The sequence below is a fragment of the Haliotis cracherodii genome, unplaced genomic scaffold (genome assembly GCF_022045235.1).
Source record: "Haliotis cracherodii isolate W230 unplaced genomic scaffold, xgHalCrac1.p SCAF_3, whole genome shotgun sequence".
Taxonomy (NCBI): Eukaryota; Metazoa; Mollusca; class Gastropoda; order Lepetellida; family Haliotidae; genus Haliotis; species Haliotis cracherodii.
In genome coordinates, this window is record NW_027266286.1 from 26,388,115 (window position 1) to 26,400,278 (window position 12,164).

Genomic DNA, 12,164 nt, shown 5'->3' on the forward strand with positions numbered 1-12,164 from the left:
CATTGTTTGAAGACTTCATTTAGTATTACAAAGTGAGCAGTGTCACTGGGTTACAGCGGTCAAGACACAGCACTTCAATATCGTGTAGGAGGTGGTGAAATTGGGTTTAACGTCGCGTCCAAGATTATTGCACTTATATAGCGACGTGCATGTACGTGTGTGTGTTTGTGTGGCTGCTTGTACTAGTCCGGACTGATGCCAATTTATTGTGCTAGCTCACTGAGATACCATGCCGCAGTTTAACATAAATATCCCATTCAGACACAGTATTCTAACTCCGAGCCGACCAGTCCTTGCTTTAACCCCTTAATGTGGAGCGCCAGACAGGGTAACAACAAGTACCATCTTTTAACATCTTTTGGTATGATGCGTCCAGGGATCGAACCCCGGACCTTCCGCTCTGTGGGTGGACGCTCTACCACTAGACCACGGAGGCGGTCATATCATGTATGAACTCGGCTGGAAACAGTGACAGCCTGATACCACCAACCCATGGAATCATGAGTCCGCATGAGTTGTCTGGGGATGTTATTCCACTCTGGTTGCAAGCCAAACAATGTTTGTTTGACCTACAATGTTTGAGGCTCAGTGCTACGTCATCACACACGCCTATCAATTTTGTCAGCCGCATGTTCATTTGGGTGCAGACCTGCTGATCTGCATGGCCACGGAACAGGAATGTTGTTCTGTGCTAGGAAATTAGTTGTCAATCAACAGTGGTCGAGCCTTGTCATGTTGAAACATGATGTTCATGAATGGAGATATGGCTGAATGATCTTGTTGCGGTGACAAACAGTTGTTAACTGCCTGGGACGTGGACAGAGGCTGTCTTATGGCCCACGCCATGACACTGCCACACATCAAATCTGTCCATCTGTTGAACACAGCTTGGCGCCAAACATTCATATGTGGCCTGTATACCCATGCTCTGGACGTCATGGGAGAAATCTTGATTCATCACTGAAAACATCAGTCCTCCTCCACTGTCGAGGCCATCCTGAAGTAAAAGCTGACGTCGGTGAAATGCCAGAACAACATGTAATGGTCTGTGAACTCCTTCTCTCAAATAATACCTGATGGTGCGGTCAGACATTCTGCACAGACTTGCTTTAGTGGCAGAGTGGACTAAGGAGCAGTTTGGCAGGTGACCAAAGTCGAAAAGTCCTGAGCAGGTGTACTCACCCTTGGTTCCAGAATGGGGCAGGTTACGTGTTGTTCCTTGTACTGGGTGATGGTGCCAAGGCGTCCTATGGTGCTCTGTGAAACATTCAGGTTCACACCATGGCTGACTGAGAGCCTCCAAATGACCAATGGCAATGTTCTGTTGAGCCTCAGCAATTAAGTCCAGGCATGACTTGCAACGTTCACTGCACCTTGAGTATGTGATAAAACATGAGACCTCTTGCACGCTTATAGTGACTGATGTGCTTGTTGCACTTGCATCAAAAGTTCAGTAAGTTTCATGGGACTCTGATGTTTATGCTGTGTCTCTAACATTTCAGTATTCTGCCTTAAATGTGGTGTATTCCAGTATGAAAACCAACAATATTCACATTGGTATCATTGTCAATAAATGGTTTCACAATCTTTGAATCACTTACATGTCTTTTTCCAACTATGCTCTCTCCTTTTTAGTAGGGGGTGGTGGGGTAGCCTAGTGGTTAAAGCGTTTCTTGTCGTGCCGGGGTTTGATTCCACACATGGGTACAATGAGTGTATAAAGCCCATTTATGGTGTCACCCACCGTGATATTCTGGAATATTGCATAAATATGTATTTACAAATTATAAAATACTTGTGATGAAATGAAATGTGATATTTCTATAACAAACGCTTTGTGAATCTTTTAAATTTGAGGACTTTCCAAACCACCTCCATGACCTAGTAGATAGAGTATCTGCTTGGAGAGCGGAAGGTTGGTGGTTCAAACCCTGGCCGCATCATATATAAACATGTTAAAAGATGGTACTTGTTGTTACCCTGCATGGCACTTGGCATAAGGTGATATAACAAGAACTGGTTGGGCAGGGGTATTCCTGTTAATGATATGTCTGTGAGTTAGCACTATAAATGAGGCATTAGTCCAGCCTACTGCAAACACACACAAACACATGCAGGTAAATATATTGAATGTGACATTAAACATAAGTTCACTTCACCAACGCCTTGATAACTTTCCAAAGAAATTGTAACAGTTGTTTCTTTGGTATTAGTCATAACAATTATATTACATTGCGGGCATTTCAAGAACCCTGAGATCATATTTCTGTTCCATTGTTTTAATAAAAACTATTGCATCCTTTGCTCGTAAATATCACTGTGTTCCTCAGGATAAAAAAAAAAATGACCTTCAGAATCAATAAAACTGATTCAATTATAACATGTATGTTACACATAACAGACGTTTCTCTGCTAATATAAATAGAACATTTTCTTCAAACAAAGAAACCCCAACGTCTGGGGATTCAGAGCCTGTGCCGTGCTAAGACATTGAAACTCTTGGAAGTCCACTGTGCACATGTTGCTCGACTGTTGACGTCAGTATATCAGTGGACAATGGTTCGTGTCTGGGACCCCTAAAAGTGAGTGAGTGAGTGAGTTGTGTTTAACCCCGCTTTTAACAGTATTCCAGTTATATTGCGGCGTGTCAGCTTAATGTTGGAGGAAAGCCCGAAGCGATGCAGGTCTCAGACGTTTACCACTTCGGTGAAACCCACGAGCACGGGTATGGTGCTGACTAAACTAGAAACGTAATCGAGGCGAACCGGGATTCGAACCAACAATCATAGGTTTCGGGCGTGCCCAAGGGACGCAACTCTGCACAGAGAATCGCGGCGCCTGAGACTACTGGGCCGCCCTTGCCCCCTAAAATGGTTCGCTTACTTGGTTGATGCATGTCATCGTATCCCAATTACATGGATCGATGCTCATGATGTCAATCACTGGCAATGACAGCCGTCATATAGAGGGACTAACGAGATTGGGTGGTCAGGCTCGCTGACTTGGTTGGTTCATACTCATTGTATGAAGTGGCGCGTCACAACCGGAGATGAAACATATGAAACAAGTCATCATATGAAGTGGCGTGTCACAACTGGAGCAGAAACATAAGAGACCAACTCATTTTCCAGGAAGTGGCGCTTCTCAAATTGAGATGAAGCATTGAAAGACTAACTCATTAAAATAGGATTTTGCACGTCTGAACTTGATCTAAAACATTAAAAGACATAAACATGACTAAATCATCGTTACTGGAGGTGGTACATTTCAATATAGACTATGGAGTCTTGATTTGGTTTTCACAATCATCCTTTGGTAGTGATACGCAAATCTTTTAAACCTCTACAAAAGTTACTTGCCGGAAAGGGTACACACCACAGAGGCCCATAGCTCCAAATCTTTGCACTGTCTATTGTGCTAAATTAACGGTCAAAAGGAGACAGTGTATCTCTTCATTGTAACCTGAAGCTTAGACCTTATCAATATCTATCAGTATATGTGCTCTAGAGATCAGACTTCCAGACGACCTCAGCTGACACTACAACTGCCTTTCTACGGTAACTGGTGTATCATTGGGTGTGGACAGCACCCGCAACTCATTTTTACACTTCACCGTGAATGCGGAAGGTTATACTTTCCCTACAACTCGGAACATTCGGACCAGCAAAATGCACCCCTATATGTACTGACCACATTCTTCACAGAGAAAGTCCAGCATAGCATGAAACCAAACACAATTACTTTTGCTAGAATAACATTAGTTATACTCTTTATACAGATATACTATACACATATTTGATCACATGTATTTCCGAGTTATCAATAAGGCCACAGTCATTACTACAGAGACTGCCAACACCTTCCGTTTTAAGCCTTCCCAAATTATCGAAAATGAATGTTGTTTCACACTTTTTCAGACATTCGTGACGGAAAGGGGCGAGTGGTGACGAACGTTCTTCAGCATGGACTCTGAGAGAAATATATTGTTATGTGGATCGCTGTCGCGATTAAGAACATGTCTGACGTGATACCTCCGATGCGTTCTTCGTGTTTTTTCGAAGTGTCAATTTGAATAACTCAAAATGAAACGTCAATCTTTGAACGTAAAGCAGATTATTTGTTCGAAAAATATCTATGGCAAAGTATGCTGCCATCTTGGATGAAGATAACATAAACATACGACAGGTATGGGGCTATCTTAGATTAATGACAATCTTGCGATATCTTAGGGCTACGATAATTTCGAAAATAGGCGACGATAGCCTACGATTTCCTCACAATAACTTTACGATAATTTTAGGGCTAAGATGGTTTCGCAAAAAATCTATCTCATTATCAAAGAAGCAATGCGTCTTAGCTGAAGCTAAAGAAGATACACCCTTCTTAATAAAAAAAAGGGGCGCCTCAACTGATACTGACACATTATAAGACCAATTCATTTCAATAACCATAAAATTAAAAACGATAATGTCTGTATCTGCATCGTCTAAGAGATCTAGATGGATCTTAACTTGAGCTAAAACATTAAAAGACTTACTCGTTATTGTAGGAGGTGGGATGTCACAACTGAAGCTAAAACATACGAGACGAACTGATCATGATAGGGTTTCACGCATCTGAGCTGGAGCCAAAACATATAAAGCACTCATTATGATTCATTCATTCACATTATTTCATGGTATAATCGGCCGTAGCAAGTACTATCAGCGACAGCAACATCCCGGCATCAACATCATCACAACGCCCGACACGCCAACCTCCACTTGTAAAGTCTCCATCTAAAGCCTCCGACCCTACCACATTCCATTCTTCTTCAAATAAATAAAGGCGACAATACCCTCCTTACCACATTCAATAGAAATCTCTGCTAAAAGCAGGCTCGATTGTACGATTCCGACTATTCCGATTCATGAGCATGTATTTATGAATCACTCGAGAATAGTGATGATACGATGTGTTCTAGAAAAGGTCAGCGTATCCTGCACCACCGGTGGCACCCGTCACAAACACATGTAAAGGCAAGATAATTGTTCACCTGAAACAACACGGAAACATACCCCATGCAGCAGCCATACCCGCCGCCATTGCTGGCACCAGTCGAGCCCCGACGTTCATTCAGTTTGGACCACACTCTATGAAGGTTCATACTTCAATGAACTTACACAAAATGAAAGTCTATTCTTAAGTAATGTTTAAAGATAGCCCTGAGGACAAGAACTGGAACCTCCCTTAACACATTACTTATATTATCTGACCTATTATCTACCCCCGCCAACTCTAAAATTCTTAAGACCCGTGAAGATCCGGGGTAAATAGGTCTTCAGCAACGCATGGTTGCCGAAAAAAGCGACTATGCTGGTCGTAAGAGGCGACTAACGGCATCGGGTGGTCAGGCTCGCTGACTTTGTTAATGAATGTTATCGATCTCAATTGGGTGGATCGATGGTCATGATATCAATCACTGGATTGTCTGGTCCAGACTCGTTTATTTACAGACCGCCATCATATAGCTGGAATATTGCTGAGCGCGGCGTTAAACAACAACCAAACCAAACCAAACCAAACCTAAAACTCTTTAACTTAGCAAGAGGATCAAAACATTAATATAAAATAGCACCATATTGCAAAAAATCAAAATTTATATTCTAAATTGTTAATCTATATGGACATAAATCCCTTCACACTAAAAGTAATACTAAATGGCACATTATTTTCTTACTCGACCCATTTAGAAAAAAATAAGTTCAAGAATTCACAGAGCCATTGCAGATCTAAACTCTGCAACTAAACACCACAGTGATCAATGTACAAACTACAAAACAACCGATGACCTTGACAACTGATCTTTATATCACGATCAGTAACAAACTTCTGTTCAAGCTCTATATATAAAAAAAAAATATTAAAACAATCTAGCTTTTCTCTTCATACCATTTAATGCATCGACAGTATTCTCGGCAATTTCAAATTTCATTATCATATACAGCAAATATTTTAGATTAATCTTTGACAAAACAAAATTCGAAACAAATCAATTGCCATATATATTGAATCTAAATTCGTTGTTTTAATCTTTGTATGCATGTAGATGTCGATCAATGGGTGCAGGGGTTTAGCCAAGTCTCACCTTGTGAAGATTTGTTGATAAAAATACCGAAGGAAAAAGTGACACCTAACCTCACCCCTCCCTATTTAGACACTGGTACTAAGTTTGCGGTTGGTTACAGCAGTTCAAACAACTACCCTCGTCGGAGAATCGACGTTAGTAAACTCGTTTTTATTGCAAGTTTTATTGATATTGAACCAACAGTTGGCAGGTTTCACAAAGAAAACAGCATGTATTGATGTTACTACACCTTTCACAGCGGAGCTGAACAAGATAGAGATGCAATGAATGGTTAAAACGGTCATTTCGCAGCAAATACTCTGTATGTATGGATATGTTGTTGGCCAATGTGTGGAGGCGTGTGGAAAATTCTCCTTATGAACATTTATTGAAAAAAAATTAATTCGGTGTGCGAATAGTGTGCACGAGCGGGTTCGAATCCGACATGGGTACAATGTGTGAAGCCTATTTCTGGTGACCCCCCGCCCCCCCCTGTCGTGATATTGCTGGAATATTGCTAAAAGCGATGAAAAAAACATACTCATTCATTTATTCGTTCATTATCTAAAAGAACTGATAAATGATACACCACCTGTTCGTACTGGTCGAGTTTAGAAATGGTATATTAACACTACATAATTGTGTTGAGGAAGCCGTTATGATGGCAACTAAACTGTTTTCTCTTGTTTAGATCACTGGTGTTGTATGGAGAAACCATGTTAAAACGTTCGCTCCTGTGACGAAAGCCCGGGTCTTGTACCCAAATTGGGGAAAATTTGTAAAACCCATCCTTGGTCTTCCCGTCGTAATGCGGTTGAAATATAATTATAATTGTGTAATTGGTTAAGTTGAAAACACCAACGACATAGGTGTAAGAACATAAACAGAATTTAAAATCGATATGTTTTAGCTACATGCTGTATTCGTACATTAAATAATATGCTTCATTCATTGACGACATGGACAATCTCCCCCACCCCTCCACACACGCACACACGCACGCGCACACACACATACACGCACGTACGCACGCACACGCACGCACGCACGCACGCACGCACACACACGTACACGCACACGCACACACAATCGCACACATCAACAGAGTGAAAGAGAAACGTTTTTACCGGCCCGGTGGCCTGGTGCTGTTTTGTATTGTACATAACATCCTATCATCTGCGAATCGTTACAGCCACAGCGATTATTCGTTTACATAATTATATGTTCACCAACAGATTATTTAATTGCATATTGCTGCACTTACCATGTCGTTTTGTTCAACGTCCTCTCCAGAGTGAAAATATACGACAGGGCAGGAAATCAAGCTGAAAAATGTTTCTTCGTGAAAAGTCTTCATAATACATACCAAAGTTGTAAACGTAGCCTTCCAAGTAGCGCGTGAATAATATAAACATGAGAAAGAAGGGTCTAAGCCCATTGTAATCTCGATTTTAAATGAATTCTAAACAGCTTGTTGAAGTTAATTTAACATGCACCGGTGCATTTGATAAAGTAAGCGTCGTCTGCTTCGATCCAAAGAGTCTGGATTACGCGCAGGAAAAACTCGTGCAACGGAAGTGTTTCCCGATTGGCTAAACTCGTAACCATGACATCACGTGACTATTCTGGTGAACACCTGCATGAAATATACAACACTTCTAACCTAATTTGACATTTGTTTGTATAAATAATCTTAACCGACAAAGCCATTGGCGGTGAGGTTTGTCTAGCGAGGTTAAAGCGTTGACTCGCCACACCAATTCACCCCATGGGTACACCATGTAGAACCGATTTTGACGCCCCTCTCCGTAATATGGCTTGGAATTTGTTCCAGATTTCGCAAATGATTTTGTGATAATAAATGGTAAATTTTAGACTAAGCTGACACGCCGAGATATAACCGTAATACTGTTCAAGCGGCGTTAAAACCAACTCCATCACTTAACTGACATGTACAATGGTGTCAGTTAGTCGACCTGAATATTGCTGAGTACAGCGTTAAACAACAAACAAAGGAACAAACAAACCCACATGGATATAATGTGTGAAGCCCATTTCTGCTGTCGAGTGCCGTGATATTGCTTGAATATTGCTAAAAGCGGCGTAAAACCGAACTCACTCAGAAGATATGGTGAAAAGGGGAAACAAGCTGGAGTGACGGAAAGAGCTAGGATTAATAATCAGTTTTATAATGAAATATATAAATATACTGCGACATGCACAAAGTTCTGTAGCTCACCTGTTGTTTCTGGAATATTTTCAAAATAATATAACTATTTTTAAACAATATTACCACGAAAATGCCAAACCTATTAACAGAAGTTTCAATACAGCAAAACAACATGCACATTCCAGAGAAACCCTCAAAACTCTGACGTCATGATGATGCATTAAAAAATAAGTTATAAAAAATCTTAATGAAATAATAGTAAATACCATATCTGTATGGTTTACATGGCAACGATGTTTAGAATCGGATCAGACACCAGGGTTTTACCAGGCGGAAAATATTGCGCCCTGTACGCATAACAATTATGAATGGACGCAAATAATATCCGTTGGACAACACAGGGATGTGGATGCTGGGATGATTAAATTGAAACTATAAGTTCGATTTGCATGATATTTCTGCATCAATGTTCGGACATTCCATAAAATATATTTGGAAAATCCCTTCCCCCATCCAACCCTTAGGAAATTAGGTTATAACAAACTAAAGTTAGTGGTCCCTTTGAGTTCGTTATAACCGTAGTTTACTGTATATTTATTGTAGTTGGCAGTGAGCTTACATGTAATTTAATAATGTTCAATCACAGCAACACCATAATAGCTGTTTTCTGCATCTCTTTCATTTGTGCTAATGCAGATGTTCGGAAACAAACTTTCTAGAATTAGGAATAACTTTCATTATTCTCCAGGTAAGTGTGGTGCCTGATTATATGGGTACATGGAAGATATGGTAGGACAGTGTGCTTGAAGAGTTTCCTGGCGTGTCATCAGTCAAGACCCGGATCAAGATCATTTCATGACATATGACAATTCTCCATTGTCTGTCTTCATCTTAAATGAAGAATGAATTTCTTTTTTAAACCAAACTCTCTCAACGTTCAACGGAATTTCACAGTACACACATACGATCATCCTCACTAGTACACTGATCTCCATCCACTGAAACATATTTTTAAAAATATAAACATATTTATATATTTTTGTTAGAAAATGTAAGTGTAGGCATGGCCTATTGTGCCCAGATGCAGCTACGCTCCTTGGCGCCTGTAAGAAAGGGGCCACCCGCGCCCCAGCCGTATAAACAATCTGGTGTCGTTAAGGATTCCATGAACATTGCTGAAATACAAGACAAGTTTCGTTCGTTGAAAATAAGAAATTAACTATACTGATTATAGCCTTATGTTCGTTCGTTAGGGGCACGGGGCGGTCGGGTAGCCTAGTGGTTAAAGCGTTCGCTGTTCACGCCGAAGACCCGGGTTCGATTCTCGACATGGGTACAATGTGTGAAGCCCATTTCTGGTGTCCCCGTGATATTGCTGGAAAAGCGGCGTAAAACATTACACACTCACTCATGGGGGGCACAGGCGTCTAAGATTCTGCAAATTCAGAATTCGAATTCCAGATAAGAATTCTTGGTTTGTCAGCACATAAGCCATGCTAATGAATGTCACCACAGCGGTAGGTGTCAAAGACTTGCATCACCTTGGGCATTGCCCCCGCATCACGATGACGCCCGTGATATTACTGAAATACGATTTCAAAATGTCAACCATCTCTCGCTGACGTTCAACCTGTCTGCAGTCAAGGGGATTTTACGACCACTTCAGTAAATCAGATCACAGTTGAAGCGTCTGGGTTTTTTGTGTTGGACTGCACTTTTTCATTCTTCGTTCGCAGAGACATTCACGAGGTTAGATCATCATGGGTTGTCTCTATTTTCCATGGTGCGATGACCGTTGTAGGAAGTTGTGGAGTGTTGGTATACAATATCAAAGTATGGAGTAGTACTTCAGTGACCTGGCTTGTGGGGGAAACAGCCCAAGCAACCTGTGCTGGTCGTGAGAGCTAGGGCTTCAACGGGTCCAAACATATGGACTCGAGTACCCGAGGGGTAAGACCCGGTTCGTGCTCGAGTACCTGCAATTATACATCTGTTCAATAAAATTGGCAAATATCCTATCGTATACAAAATGAAAGAGTCACAATGACATCGTAGATTACTAAGAAAACCAATGTGATCGCGTACTCAAGGTAACACACGCCATGTTCAGGGTGAAAAAAATATTGCACACGTGATCGTTATGTGATGTATTTTGCCATTGGTGCTTGGCTGGATTTTGGCGGGCTGGCTTCTTAGGTATACCTTATATGATAAATAAGATCATTTGATGCCAGCTAAGAAAAAAAAAACATTTTCAATGTTATCACAAATTCACATGTCAGTATTTACCTTTTTCTTAATTGAAAACAAAACATTGAAAGTTTACTAGGCTTGTACATTATAGTTAACCTCTATAAGACGTTTTCCCGACATTTGAAGAGATAATAAGAATGAGATACAGTAACACAATGTTAATATTCAATAAAGTGATGTCCAGTTATAAATATCTTATGAAAATATTGAATTGATAATGATTAATGTTACGACGCTAATTCAGAATGAAAAGGTTTACTGCTTGCGACAGTTTAATAGTTTCGTAAAACATACCTTTTAAACAAGAAATATCGTACTTTTAAAAACCAGGAAATATCCTCATGAAATGGTTGTAAATAAGTGTATTGTTTCGAAGCTATTGACACTTTTATTTGATTTAATTGATTACTCATGAAAAAGAAAGTTACATAAAGACACGTTTTTATTAACTTATTGCAAGTCGGCCAAATTGGAGTTTTCTCCCTTGGTCGAGTACTCGAGTCCTTCAAACTGGACTCGAGTCCCACTAAACTCGGTCGTGCCAGAGTACTCGAGTACTCTTTTAAGCCCTAGTGAGAGGAGACAGAATGGATCGTGGTCGGACTCGGTGACTTGGTTGATTGCGTGTCATTCTTCACCGACGGCACGGGACGTTGCCCAGACCAGACACTCCAGTGGTTGACATCATGAGCATCGATCTACGCAATTGGGATACCGGAACCCGTTAGTCCCGCTAGTCGCATGGAGTGCTGAAGACCAATTCAATTCTATTTCCGATTATGACTTCTAGTAGTAGTAGTAGTAGTAGTAGTAGTAGTGAGTTGGGTTTAACCCCGCTTTAACAGTAGGCCTATTCCAGTTATACCACGGCGTGTCAGTTAATGTGGGAGGAGAGCCCGAAGTGATGCAGGTCTCAGACGTTTACCACTTCGATGAAACCCACGAGCACGGGTATGGTGCTGACAAACCTAGAAACATAATCGGGGCGAACCGGGATTCGATCAAAATCATAAGTTCCGGGCATGCCCAAGGGACGGAACTCTGCACAGCGAATCGCGGCGCCTCAGACGACTGGGTCACAGGTGGTAGCAGGAGCAGTAGTAGTAGTAGTAGGTGTGCAACCGTGCACGCTTCACATGTGACTGGTGACTTCACATGGTGACTTGGGTATTATGGGCACGTGCACACACAAGCACACACACGCACACACACACACCGTTGTTTTCAAAATCCTGGTTGCGCCTCTGGTGTAGTGGTAGTGGTAGTAGTGGCAGTGGTAGTGGTAGTGGTAGTATTCTATGTTTAGACGTTACATGTACTTAACTTTAACAAAACGGCGATCAACTATGAAGATGGAATCTAGCGCCTGGTTTGTCGTCTAAACAGTGAAAATGTTGACACTCGCGTTGCAACTCGTCCCCGTTGTGTCTTGGCCAACACGTGGTGTCATGTACAACAAATTATCGAACAGCTGTTAGTGGGGGTATTTCATGTGAGTTATTCGCGACATTCTGAGTTGTGTTGACAAACCTACTGGTCCAATTGAGAGTCGGAGAGTCGGGTAACGTTGTTACACCGAAGCCAAGTAAACATGAGCGCCAGTGTGATGTTGACTTGTCAGAACAACGACATCTG